Source organism: Aulonocara sp. 'chitande type north' Nkhata Bay, linkage group LG11 (genome assembly GCF_057382095.1).
Source record: "Aulonocara sp. 'chitande type north' Nkhata Bay isolate Kocher_YH1m ecotype deep benthic linkage group LG11, A_spYH_male_GT1.1, whole genome shotgun sequence".
Lineage (NCBI taxonomy): Eukaryota > Metazoa > Chordata > Actinopteri > Cichliformes > Cichlidae > Aulonocara > Aulonocara sp. 'chitande type north' Nkhata Bay.
In genome coordinates, this window is record NC_141354.1 from 19,454,371 (window position 1) to 19,468,346 (window position 13,976).

At 41.3% G+C, this 13,976-nt stretch overlaps 1 protein-coding gene and 1 long non-coding RNA gene across 6 annotated transcripts in view; one reads left to right on the forward strand and one right to left on the reverse strand.

The window, feature by feature from the left end:
• ptprub (protein tyrosine phosphatase receptor type Ub) overlaps positions 1-13,976 on the reverse strand; it is a 203,580-nt gene that overhangs the window by 103,772 nt on the left and 85,832 nt on the right. The window lies entirely within an intron of this gene.
• Positions 2,825-6,166, forward strand: LOC147318816 (uncharacterized). 2 transcript variants are annotated; one of them, XR_015131400.1, is made up of 3 exons: positions 2,825-2,867; positions 4,579-4,630; positions 4,736-6,166. It is a non-coding gene; the product is annotated as an uncharacterized LOC147318816 (long non-coding RNA). The 2 variants fall into 2 exon arrangements; XR_015131401.1 differs by having other exon boundaries at positions 2,849-2,867; positions 4,579-4,687; positions 4,920-6,166.

A 13,976-nucleotide genomic window follows, 5' to 3' on the forward strand; every position in this document is an offset into this window, starting at 1 on the left:
CTTCCCCACAATTTTTTTCCCCTGCTGCAATTTTCATTATTAAAGCTAAAGACTAGAGCATAGATCAAGTTATTCAGATCACACTGCAGTGTATAACGCTGCAATGCATGCCCCCACCCACACATACAATGCATACACAGCAGCACCTTTCATGAATTATATTCTGAAGCACCATAAAATCTGATAAAATTCTATCTATCCATTGATGTTATTCCCAAGGGCAAAAAAGAACATCCATAACAAAATTAGGGCCCATCCACCACATCATAATTCATACCGTGCACCACTGCACTACAGGCTGGTCACAGGCTGCATGTGACACTATCTGTGACAAGCCACAATGGACACAAAACACAAAGCCGGGCGATAAACTGAGAACGGGATTTGGATTGTGCACTGCATCGGGATCACAAATTAAGCAAAGTATAAAAAGGTAAAGACAAAATAAAGCTGTTAAGAAGGACGATTGTCAGAGGAAAATGGGAGACATAACATGAAAACACAACAAAAGGATAAAGTATATTCTTTGTTTATCCACCCTACCCTACCAAAGGCACCAAACATTCCTCAGTAAAGCCTTGTTTGTCTAACATCCAAGGCCAAAGTCCAAGTAATCTCAAACACGCAAGAGAGTAGCAGGCCTACAGGTCTGACAATAATGGGATCAATGGCTGTGTTAGGGTTTAAGAAATGTCCTTGATGCTGCTTGCTGTGCCATTACTGTTAGTCTGAGTCGCTGCCACCTCTTTGCACTTTGGCCTTGATGTTCATCTTTTCCCCGTGTCTTCATCATGCACTCTCTATTGAGGTCATATGGGATTTCAGACTCAATCTCTGAGTGTGCCCTAACTCTCTTTATTTGCTGCTGTTTGCAATATCCTACAAGTAGAAGAAGCTACATTCAGCTGCTCCCTTATTCACAAGGGGTCTTCATAGCGGGTAACTCCAAATGTTTTGATTGGCCACGAGTTTTACCCCAGGATTGTTGTCTCCTCTGGGAATCATCAGGCAAATGTGTAAACCACTACACGATGGAGCCACTGTAACATCCTATAAATGAATAAAGAGGGGGGGAAGAGTGGGCATCGGCGTGAAAAGCACATTGCCATTGTAATTTCCTGGCGTTTGGTCTCACACTGAGAAATGTAGTTCACAGATCTAAAACCGCCTCATTATGTAGCAAAATTGTTCACAGAACCATAACAGCTTTCAGTGGAAGATGCCACAGTCTTGTCGCTAACACCAGATGTTAATGTGGTTATTATCCATCGCTGCAGAAAACAAATGGCAGATAAAATTGTTCTTTGATTCTTTGTTGGGGTTTTTTTCGCCTGTCTGACCTTATCGATAATTTGAGGCAGGCCTGGAAGTGTGTAAACAACGTAGATGGAGGCTTTGATAAAAGGAAACCCGTTGGGAGGATGGACAACTTCTCTTCCTAATGGAAGATCTCATACAGGGACAAACCAATAATAAGACATCACACAGACTTAATCGACCGACAGCAATAACACACAATGAGAGTGTTCCTACTAAGAGGCTGAGGATGACCTTATACTCAAAAAGAAAAGCAGCACAACAGTTTCATCTGAGCATATGGCAGTAAAGTGTTATGGGCGCCATTTTTTTGTCAGCATCCATTTTCATCTGTAAGGGATTTACAATACCCTCTTCATTTTGATGCTTCCAACTATGTTTTCTTACAAAATTCAAGTCATTCTTTTTGTATTACTATTATTCTGCAGAAGAACAGTTCACTTACTTCACTTTTCTCGCCTACGTCCATCAGTTATAAATCAAAACTGCTTTATTGGTTGGAGCTCATCAGTTAATTAAGTCACTGTTGGTTATCCTTTAAGCAGAAACCTCACAAAAGGAGTTTGTGTAAAGAATATGGAAAATACGGAGACAAACCTTGTTATAGTCAGGAGTGTAGAGAGTATTAAATGTTATAATAACTCTGTAATGCAAAGATGTCTGTTCTAAGCAGTATAAGCCAATATTTTTGTTTATAAAGCTGTAAAAGTACAAGATGAAAGAATAAAGCTTAAAAAAACTTGTTTTAGCTACCAAATCTATCTGGTTATTCTACACGTGGCCTTTTTATGTCACTGAAACTAAGAACTGTCAGGGGCCTGGGTCTGTGACCCAGCATCCTGAGTTTATTTTTAGTTAGGGTTTAGTTGAGTTTTAATCTAGTTTGTGTTTCATCTGTTTCCTTGTTTATGAGTCTTTTCCTGTCCTCTGTGTTTAACTTTTGGTTATGCTTGTGCTTCTTTTATTTTGAAAGTCTTGTCTTTCCATGTTGAGTGTGTTTAGTTTTGCTTCCCCTGCGGCGTCAGGGTTGTTTGTGTCATCTGTGTTTCCCCAGGTGTTTCCACTTCCCTCTTCTGTTTATTTCCTCTGTCTCCCTCCCTCTGTGTCGGTTTGTCTGTCCATCTCGCTTCATGTCACGTCAGGTCTCAGGATGTTTCAAGCTACTGTTCAGGTCCATGTTGATGTTCATGTTTAGTAGGGGTGCAACGATATTCGTATCGATATTGAACCGTTCGATACAGTGCTTTCGGTTCGGTACGCATATGTATCGAACAATACAACATTTGTAATTTATTTTATCAATTTTCCTTCTGACGATGCTGTCTGTGTTGAGCGCTCAGTGAATCTGCGTTCGACTACTCCGCCTAGGCTGCACTGTCGAGCGCAGATCCACTGAGCGCTCAACACAGACAGCATCATCAGAAGGAAGAACGCAGGGCAAGCTAGCGAGACAGAAGTTAAGCTCTCCTTGCAAGATGGACCTCCCCCACCCTCATTCAGATCTGGCGTTTGGAATTATTTTGGTTTTCATGTGACGTATGACCCTGAAGGTAAGCGAGTCATGGACTAAAGTAAAACAGTATGTTGGATGTGCCATGCAATGCTCAATTACATTGGTGTGAACTAGTGTGTTAGCGCAGTTAGCTCGTTAACGTGTTGGCCGTCTAGCCCCACACACGGGGCGATCGGCGGTAGCTCGTTAACGGAGATTTGCCGTGTTGTGGCGTTAAGGTCATTTCAACGAGATTAACCTGAAAGCACTAGTGGGAACACAACGAATATGACTGCACATTTACGCCGACATCATCCTAGTGCAAAGACAAGTGGAAGCAGACAAAAAAAAGCAAGCATGCTACTAACTTTAGCCGAGTCATTTAGACAGCTGTTAGCACATGATTCTCCTTATGCTGCTGAGAATATAGCCCAGAAGAAGCGGATAGTATAGCTTTTATTTTGGAAAGAGACATTTCTCTGTAATAAACTCTCTTTTCCAAAGATGAGTGATTCCTCAATCAGATACAGGGCTTGCAATATCGCTAGCCCGACGTCCCGGAGCTAGCGATTTTTTCAGTCGGGCTACCAAAATCTATCTCTTCCCTGCCCGTCGGGCTATTGTAGGAAAAATATATGTCAATGCTTTTGCATTCTTTCAGAAATGTAGCTGGGTAATTATGTCATTGGCATCGGTGAGCCACTGTCAATATGTGACATATTGAAATCGCGTTTGAATTTGCGCTTGTTTTTTTGCTTTCACTTTGCAATCGCGCGAACTGTGTATAGAGAGCGACAGCACTGATCTGTGAGTGATGATAATTTGTGCACCAATTCCTCTGACATCGTCTTATTAATCGTTAGCTTACTATGCAAACATGACAAGTGAAATCTCCCGCAGCTTAAACATGTGAGAGGTTGATCGCGCAGAGAATCGCTGAGCTTATGTGAGTGAGTGTGTAAAAGCATTTCAGTTCTGCTGAGCCAAATAAGACAGGTCAGGGTGAAGAAGTGACAGCCAAAGAAAAGCTTACCACAAAACGGAGAAGTTATGACAAATCAGACTATAAGGCAAAAAGAAAGTGCAGCTTTATGGTTTCATGGACAAAAGAATTTCTGTGGCTGCAATATGATGAGCTAAATAACCAGGGCTGCACATAAGTGGTCCGCAGGTGCGCATTCGCTGTCAAAATAAAAATAAAACACGCACAAGGGTGAGGGTTAAATTTAAAAACTGTACTTTTGAGTTAAAATATATATTTATAATTTTAATAAATGACAAATTAAAAATGCATGAACATTTTTTTGTATCGAAAAAATATCGAACCGTGACACCAAAGTATCGAACCGAACCGAACCGTGAATTTTGTGTATCGTTGCACCCCTAATGTTTAGATTACTTCACGCCAAAGTTGTGCATGTACTTGTTTAGTTTCATGTTGTGGTTTCACGTTCTAGTTTTCATGTGTAGTTTAGATGTCCCCCGTTTAGTTTAGTTTGGTTATGCCCCTGTTCGCCCTGCCGTGTTTTGTGTTCGTGTATTCAGCCTATTAAACGGCTCGCTTTGTGTTACACTTAGTTTCCTTCTCTTCCGTGTTTACATTTTAGTCTCCTTCACAAACACACCGGCCAATTCGGTCGTAACAAGGACAGTGGTGGAAGGTTAATTTTCTCCATTTTATCTCTTTATAAACTGCTACTAGTTACATTAGATGATGAAATAGTGAAACAGACAGGAAAAATCCAGCATTTAATCTCTATTTAATCAAGATTTCCAAAAGTGTGGGAGCCAGATGTGGTCCAGAGCCCGTTCAATGGCCAGGTCTGTTCTAGAAGAACTGCTGCTGCACAGCTGGATGCCAACTCCATAAACAAGCAGGTGCCTGATTTTGCTAATGTGTTGGTTTTTTTCTTCTTTTTGTTGTAGTTGTCTGTCGCCCGAGTATCTTATACCACCATGACCGGCTGAGCTATGATTGGACAGTTGCTGTTTGCAGAAGTTCAGTCTATCTAAAGCTCAACAAAAGGAAAGAGCATTCATTGAATTCACATTATGCAACCTACAAACCTCACACTAATAGAAATGGCATTTTCTTTCTGTTCTTTTCCAGAGTGAAAATTTGACATTTACTGCAGCAAATCACATGTCTGCTCACACACAGACTACAATGTCAGACATGTGAAAACATCACTCCTAGCTGGATAGGGAACCTTCTCCATTGCAGCTGGATCAATAGAGCAGCCTACTGCTTTGCATCAGGGCATGAAGGACTGACAGGTTTTCTATTCTCAAGGCTGACACACCACCTGAAGTGCAGAACCTAATCTCATTTTCAGCCCCCACTCATTCTATCATTCACAGCTCCACCTCTGTCATACTCATTCTCTTGCATTCATATCATTTTTCATTATCACCGCCGCCATCCATCAAGTAGCTTCACTCTCCCACACACAATATTCAAAGAAGTGAACATTATTGACATTTTCTGTTCTTTAAAACAATCTGCCCCTTCGGCTGTAGTATTTTTCATTGACCAGAGATCAACTTCAAATGGCATCCCCTCTGTCATTCATTTCTAAATGTTAATATCGGACGAGTCACTTCCTCAATTTATCATTTTTCATCTTCTATTTCGAGGACTTCAAAGTATTCTTATTTATCTGCTCGCCGTGTCCTTATTTCTTTGACTTCACTGTTCTCCAAAGAACTAATTTAAAATGCAAAAGCGGACCAAAGGGTGACAGAAAGAAAAAGTATTGAATTAGGCTGTACGGTGCCACGGGGCACTTATAACCTTTTTCCAGTACTTTTCCTTTATCTACACTGTTAACAACTCATCTCCTTTTTCTGCTCTTGACTTTATCTTTTCCAAGCAAGCACAGTGACTGGTTTCTCTACAGGTCTTTATCGCCCGTGGGGCCGAGCAGACCATTACCAATCCCTCTGGGGACAGCCCTGCACGCACCGGGTAGAAACGAAGAGAGTAAGGGAGTAGGAGGCCAGCTGAGGACTGATGTTCGAGCGCAAAATAAATGAATTACAACTGCTATTGTCAAAGTAGCTAGTGCCTTCCAGCATTTGAGAAAGATAAGGCCACGTCAGCAAGTGTTGTTGTCTTCCTTCCAAGGAGAGAGGCGGCTGGCGCTGACCTTTTGAATTGTCCTCCAGGCAGTTCAGGATCAACTGCCAGATTTGGCCAGAAGAGAAGCAGCTGAGTGGACATGAATAAAAAAGTGGAAGTGAGACAGATTTTCTCTTCTTGACTGTTTCTTTTTATGCGTTGGAACTCCAAAAAGGCTCTACTGTCTTTGACTGCACAGAGGAAGAATGGACAACTGGTGCTTAATGATGACAATTCGGGCAAATAAAACAGCAATCAGCAAACATAACACCATATTCAACACATGTGATTGCTAAAGCAGTAGCATGAAAAAAGCTGCTGTATGCTGTAAAAAAGCTGCTCTATGTATAAACTGTATCTTTAATTAAATTGGACATTGTTAAGAATGTCACTGTTTCACATATTTTAGGTGCAAAAGTACCCAACTCCTATGTTGGGACTAAAAAGGAGCACTTGAAGGCAATCACAAAGCCATACCTCAAATGTGTTCACTGATTATTTCCTCTTATGTGCTTAAAGGTCTGCTAATCAAAAAAAAATCTCCCGCTGCAGTCCCGCATATTCTTAGCACTACATGGCTGACCATCCATGGAACAGCCTAATTATACGCAAGCCCTAGTGAGGAAAAAAGCGTTCCCTAACTCAGAATGGAACAACATGAACGCAGGAATCATCCGGCATTAAAAAAGACGTTTTCTGCGCATGCACGAGTGACTCTATTTGCACTAGTTGTTCCCACCACAGCCAGACCGACATAGGTGGGGTTATCAGCAGCCCTGAACAAACCAAAAGACAAGCCTTCACTAGGCAAGGCAAGGCAAGTTTATTTGTATAGCACAATTCAACAACAAGGTGATTCACTAGCTTTGGCCACAATCCAACCTACTGTATATCAGCTATTAAGTAACTCATTAACAGAGATTAGTTTAGTTATTAAACCTATACTACTTTTAATACATTGCAGTCTGTTAAAATGTAACCTACCCCTTAAAACTTAGACACTAATGAACAGGAACTGCAATTTTGCTGTGTGACTGAGGAGTCATTTGTAAGGCAGAGACTTGACCGTACACACTTTAACATATTTGGTGTAAATAAATAACAATTGGACATTTTCTAATGTACATTTTTCATACTTGACTGTCACCACCTTGTTTACAGCTCTCTGCTACCTGCAGTGTCAATATGCATGTCCCAGCTTGTTTGTTACACGGTGTGCTTAGCAACAGTGTGTGTGTGCACATGAGACAATGAGGATAAGATCTCCCCTGGGGTTCCAAAGGTCGGTCAGTGGTGCAATTAACCATGCAATCAGGCTCTAACCTCTATTGCTAAAAGACAAACTAGATAACCACGTGGCCCTGATTCATTTTGTCTCCATTCAGTCTGTAAAGTGTCTATCAGCATCACTCTCAGCAGCATGGTTAAAGAGCAATCCCACACCACTGTTCTACAAAATGAACATGTCCTAAGGCCCAGCCAGACCGCTAAGAACCAGCTTCTATCAGGTCGGTGTTTATTTTTTAATTATGCATTAAGGACAGTAATCACCTCTAAATGCATTTCCTCTTTAAATCAGTTTGATGCTACTACAATCCAGAGCCAAAAAGATGCATCAAGGCTCATCAAATTTGGAAGTGTGGCCCTGACAACAGCTGTGATACGCCAGACTGGTCAACCTCATCTTCCCCTGTAGCGTATTGGAGGCCAAGAAGCTGCGAACAGACGCAGTCTGGGCGTGTGGCGAAAGAAGCCGAGACTTTCTTCCCGTCTTGCTCAGTTGTGGCTCAGGGGTGATGCAGAAATCCACAACCCTTACCTCCTGACACTTAGCAGCACTTTATCAGCCAGTCATCACCCGCAGAGTACACATAACACAGCCCTGGAAAACACGCTCTGTCCCTTAAGTATATTTAAAAAGCTTTCATAACAGCGGATACAATATTGATAAAGTGTGGTGCCTCTTTAAATCACTATCCATTAAGATCAGCAGAATAGGTGTGTGTTTTGTTTTTTTTCATTAGGTAAAAAAAACCACATTAAGTTAAAATGCTGTGATATGCTGATAGCCTCTTAAGACCCAACACTGTATTCAGGCAATTTTAATAGTTAATTACAGATGCAGTGGCTGCTTGACATTTACATAAAAATTAGATTTTCTGAATTAAACTTGTATGGTTTAGAACTCTTCTGCTATTTGTCTTCACAGAATCTAAGCACGGGGAAAAGGGGATCTATTTGTGCAAAAAACTATAAAATAACAATACTAATGAAATGTTTGAGGAAGCGTTCATAAATCAGCTTTTTCATAACATCTAATTATGTGCACCTAACAACCGAGCATATGTTCAAATGTAACTCAGGTGCAGCTCTCTGACAATAATAGCTTGAGAATATACACATATGGCTCTGCTTCACTGTCCTACATTCAATGCCAAGGGTATTCACACATTCCTCTCTAAAGCCTGCCCATTCAGTTTCACTGCAGCAACCAGGCCTTAAGGGCTTCATGCATATTAGTGGTTCCCCTTAGCAACGCTGCCTGGACAACACGTCTGTCCCATCTTGACCGAAGCAGGGGAAATTTTTGACACTGCGATGCACTGTTCCAGTTTATCTAGAGGTGTTTTATAAATACAGTACCGCCAAATACTGTTGTTATTAATACTAAGACATGTAGGACCCCACACACAGATTTCTGTACTTCATGATTCCTTGTGGTGATGCTGGTCAACATTAAGAGCAAAATGAATGGTAGTTAACTAACTTGCAGGGGAAATGAGGGATGGCTGTGGAAAAGCAATCACAGGGCTCATTATTTGGCACATGAATAAATTCACGCACAGACTGACAGCTTAATGTAAGGATTATTAATTACAGGATTCTTGCTTTTTGCCTCTTTAGGGGTATTTTTTCCTGTAATGACGCATTATTTATCTGTGTTTTACACTGAGTCTGGTGGGATCTCTGTATCAAGACACCATCGGTATCGTAAGAATTGTGACATGTCACAGACGTGCTGCCATCTCTAATCTTTAGAGTCAGGCATTACACTAAACTGAACTGCTAAAATTAGCGTCTATGTGACCTTTTCTTCTGGGATTAAACAATATTTTAGCTTTAGACCTACATAATCTTTGTCTTGCCTCTCAATATCTAAAGAGATAGATAATAGGCATAAATTCTTGGCAGTCCATTCATTAGTTTCCTGGATGCACCAAAGGCTAAATTTAACATTGCTCCAGTGGAAAGACCAGCTGTCAGCACCCATCTAGTATAATTTCTAGCACTAAAACACTGAACAGATTCAATTTGTAGAGTTCATTGTTTTCTGTGAATCATGAGCAGATGAGACCAGAGGTAGAATTTCCCCCACCGGACTCAGACGAGAGGCAGAGCAGTTTTGTGTCTTTGATATTCAGAGAAAGAGAGACAATGCAGTGACAGGCTAATGTTTTTGGATTCGATTTTCATTAGCTCCTTGTTATCAGTGGTCGATCCCATTAACGTGTCAGCAGGGTAACATCAGAGGTTTCTAGGGACAGAGGGTGAAGACATGTAACATGCACACCATGGTTTGGTCATATCTGTGGATGGAAAGCTAATGAGCTACTCAGGAGAGCAAATCAGTGGCAGCTGACAAAAGCTGACATGATAGGAAGTTATTCTCAAAGCACTTCAGGGGTAATTAGTCCAGTTATACTACATGCACTAGAAAGATATTGTTGCTTTTGTTGTTGTATTTTAAGTTCCACTCAAAGTTGGCTTTGTGGTGTTTAATTGTTTTGTTCCAGGCACGTTGTATCCCAAAGTATTACAGTCAACAGTGATAAATTAGCACATCACCATTCAAGCAAAAACATGCTTATGCAATCTCCTCAAATTCTCTCTTCCAGCGTCTTCATCCACACATACAAACACATGTGCACGTGTGTATATAAACCTACATGTTGACACTTGTGTGACAATGATGTCAACAGACCATTTACTGCATGCGTCACCATTGTCATCAGACACGCTGTCCAGTAGCACCATTCATCTTTTGACACTAAACCCTGCCACCTCTAAGCTGCTGGATGCCAACACATTTAAGGTGAATGGTAAATGGACTGGTTCTTTGTAGCGCTTTTCTACTCTACTTGAGCACTCTAAGCACTTTATATATCCCTCATTCACACAAGCACATTTTCCCATGCTTTTTCTACTGAAGAGCTTTCTATCCAACATTCACACTCTGATGGATACATCGCAGAGAAACTTGGGGTTCAATAGCTTGCCCAAGGATGTCTGGCATGCAGATTGGAGCAGTCAGGCATCGAACCACCAACCTTCCAATTAATAGATGGCTCCTACAGCCAAACCTTAAAAGTGCTTCAACGGTGACAGAGTTTCTGTCTGCAGCACATTGTTGGCTCCGCTAACACTGCATTGCATTTATTTATTTGCACCCACTGAATGACCAGTGCGAACAGCAGCACTGCCATGTGGCAGCAAGGCGCTGCACAGAAAGAGGGATTCTGTCCACTCCATGGCAGAAGGACTTCAGCGGCTGATGGATGGACAGGTGCCAGGCTCGGCCCAAGATGAGGCCACAGTCTAGTGCCAGACAGATAAATCTCAAGCAGACACTGATAGGCTGCAAAGTCATCATAATGACAGGTGGGCTGGAGCCAAAGGCAGGCGGCTGCGGTGCCGCCCATCCCAGAGGTGTAATGTGCTTGTGATTAACTGTCAATCCCTCCTGTTTGGTGGACAGACGTTCAAGCACAGTAAGAAGCACTCATCATTGTGACAGCTACTGTAGCTCTGACCTTGGGCTTCACCAAGAGGGCTGCACACATTTCCTTAGAAATTTCTATAAATGTAAACAATTAATCCAAAGCAATTAAGAATAAGTCTGGTTTTTTTGTTTCTTTTTTATTGAGATTCATACACAGCATTGCAATAAACTACAAGTACGCCACAGAGCGAAGCAGCTCTTTAAGGAGAAAGGGTTTTTTCATGGACGGATGTTTTTATATGTTACAAAAGGACAAATGCTGCTGTTAATAATGAACTTATTGATGGCGCAATTAACTGCTTCAAGTTTCAGCATTAGTGTCGGCTTCTTAATTAGCTTTCCATCCATCTAAATGTCAGGCAAGTTTTGTTTTTCAGACAATTAAAAACATGACAGTTATGTGAAAATTTGAAGTAATTCCCTAAAGATTTACAGAACTGTAAAAAAGCAGTTCTCTCTAAAAATTTACAATAAAACAATTATTTAACAATAAAAAGAGATCCAAGCTGAATCTTGAAGCTCAGCATGACACCATCCGAAACCTCGGGATTGCTTGTTTATGCGTGTCCCTGCCCACAGAACCGCTACTATACACTCTTAAGAAAGAAATCAGTACGTGATGGCTTATTGTGATTCAAACAAAACATGCTTTTCTTTCCAAAGCGACTGCTGCTGACAGGGTTTAGCGCTCAGTGAGTTTTTCTCAAACATCAACTCAGAGCAGCTCTTTCAATCACTGAGTTACATATCTGATTGTCAAAGTTAGTCTTAATAATCCACAGTCTGCACTGACAGCTGTGTTCATCGGAGCTCCTTTCTACAGTTGAAGTGCCTTGAAAAAAAACATTTTTTGAAATCCACCCAGCGTACTGACAGACGCTGTATCTGAAAACAAACCCTGCTTTTTCACTGCTGTCCACAGTGAAGGTGGGTATCGCTCCAAACTAACTGTGGTTTCTGCTTCCTAAGGACTTTTAAATGCTTTCTTAATGTGTGATGTTTTATTTCACTAGAAAACCTATATCATGCCCAGCTAAAACTGGCTGTTTGCCAGGTACAAAGAGTGAAATGGAGCCAGATATATTACATCCATATATCTTTAGAACTTAGCAAATATGTGCATGACTAGATACCACTGAAGGTACATCCTATATTTGTCTTGTAATACAAGTACGTCAGTAATGGCAGTGCAAAGCTGGGATAAAAACACACATTAAATGTTCATAATTCACTCATCTTTGCCTGCTATGTGCTTTCACATGCTGCAAAAAAACCAAAAAAGGCCTATTTGTTTAAATTTTATTTATGCACATAGGAAAATGTGGCTGACCCATCACCACTAGGCACCATTAGTTCTCATACCTGACTCATCTTGAGTGAAGGATGAACGTCACGGGAAAAAATCCAAACTTCAGGCAGAAAGCGCTCGGCTATATTAAACAGCTGCACTAACCGTAAAATGTCAAAACCATAGGTGCTGCCAGTTACCAGCTTTGGAGCGCGAATACAAAAATACGTTTCTGCATATTGACAGAACGAGAAATTCAATAATTATACAATATTCTCAAGATGTTTTATGCAAATTAACGAATGCAACAAAGTGCCATAAGCGCTATTGGGACTGTAGTCATCATCTGATGAGGAACGCCTGTTGTTTGAAAACAAACACCTGCTGTGGGTTGAGATGGCCGTGTGGCAATGTTACGGTATATTACAGCAGCTGTGACTAACTCCAAAAGTACGTTTAAAGCAACAGGTGCTGAATTCACGGCGTGGAGTGTGAAGGTGGTTGCTCCCACCACCCCAAAGTCATGCTTGTTATATTAATTGGTGATTCTAAATTGGCCATTGGTGTTAATATCAGAGTGAATGGCTGTCTGTCTCTCTATTAGCCCTCTGAGACCTGTCCAGGGTGTGCTGTGCCTTTTGCTTTCACCTCTCAACCCTGACTTGGATAAACTGTTAAGAAAAGGCTTGTATGAACACCATTAAAAGCCCATTCGTGATTTTTTTTTTTTTTTGCAGTTTTTCTTTCTTTTCTATTATATTCTTCTATTCTAACACTATTTTCTGCTGCTGAAGGATCACATTCATACACAACAGCAAGCCAAAGCTAGTTGAACCCTCTCCTCCACCATAAAAGTGGTTTCTGTTTTCCAAAGCTTGGTAGAAAGTATGCTTTTCTTCCTCTGTTTTGTTTAACCTCCCATCGATTACTACCTCTGGCTGGCTGAGAGCAGAGAGACTTTTTTTTTCTCCCTTCTTTGTGGTGCCTCTCTGTGGTGTGACATCCTTGTCCTGACAATAACACTAGGAGAGGAGAACAAAACCTTAAGAAAAAAATGAGAGAGGGAGAGAGACAGAGATGCAGCGAGGCAGCACGGCCGCACAGCCAAACGCACTTTCCCGAGCCTTTGTTTTCAGCACATTGCCTTGAGTATGCAACTATGCAGAGTAAAACACAAAGAAGAGTGATTAAAACAGACACAGGGAAAACAAATTTAGACTCGGTATTCCTCGTGACTGTTTTCCTTCCTTCGCTGCACGCAATGTTGTAATTGTGCTCTTCTGCTATCTTTTTTGTTACAGTCTGCTTCTGACATTACATTCTCCTGCTTTCTTGTCTATCTGTGTACCTTAAGGTTTGCGGATGATGAGTTGAGCACAGTTCAGTACTGGGATGTCTGCCCTCCGGCAAAGTGGCATTCTCTCAAACTAAGAGCCAGGCTGAATATACATAGTGAAAAGTGTTTTTTTTACTTAATCTGCATTTTGATGATACGGTTTGTCCTTTCACATGTGATAAAGAGAAATAGGAAAACAATTACTTGCATTCCTCTTGTACTATCAGTGCTCTGTCAATCTGGGGAATTAATGCACACAAGCCTTTGCAAATTTACAGAACTGCGGAGAAGCCATCTTCAGTGTTTCTTGAAAGGCACAGTCATTTTTACAAAGCTTGCTTTAAAATAATCAATAAAACAAAGTGAACAAAACCTTTTCTTTCCCTCCCAAAAAACTTGCCTGGTTTTGAAATCTCGACGGACAACTCAGACTCCGCTTCACCTCCTTGTCTGCCAGGGCTTTTATCTGTACCTCTTGCTTAAAAAGGATCAGAAACTGTCAACTGCCAGACTCTGAAGAGCTGCAGCATGGCCATTAGGCAACCACGGAGACTGCTGTGCTCGCTTTCAGAGGGTTTGCGATAGAGCGGCTCTAAAAAGCTCTGCCAAGCCCCAGCCTAAGGGAGCTCCTGCAAGCTCGGG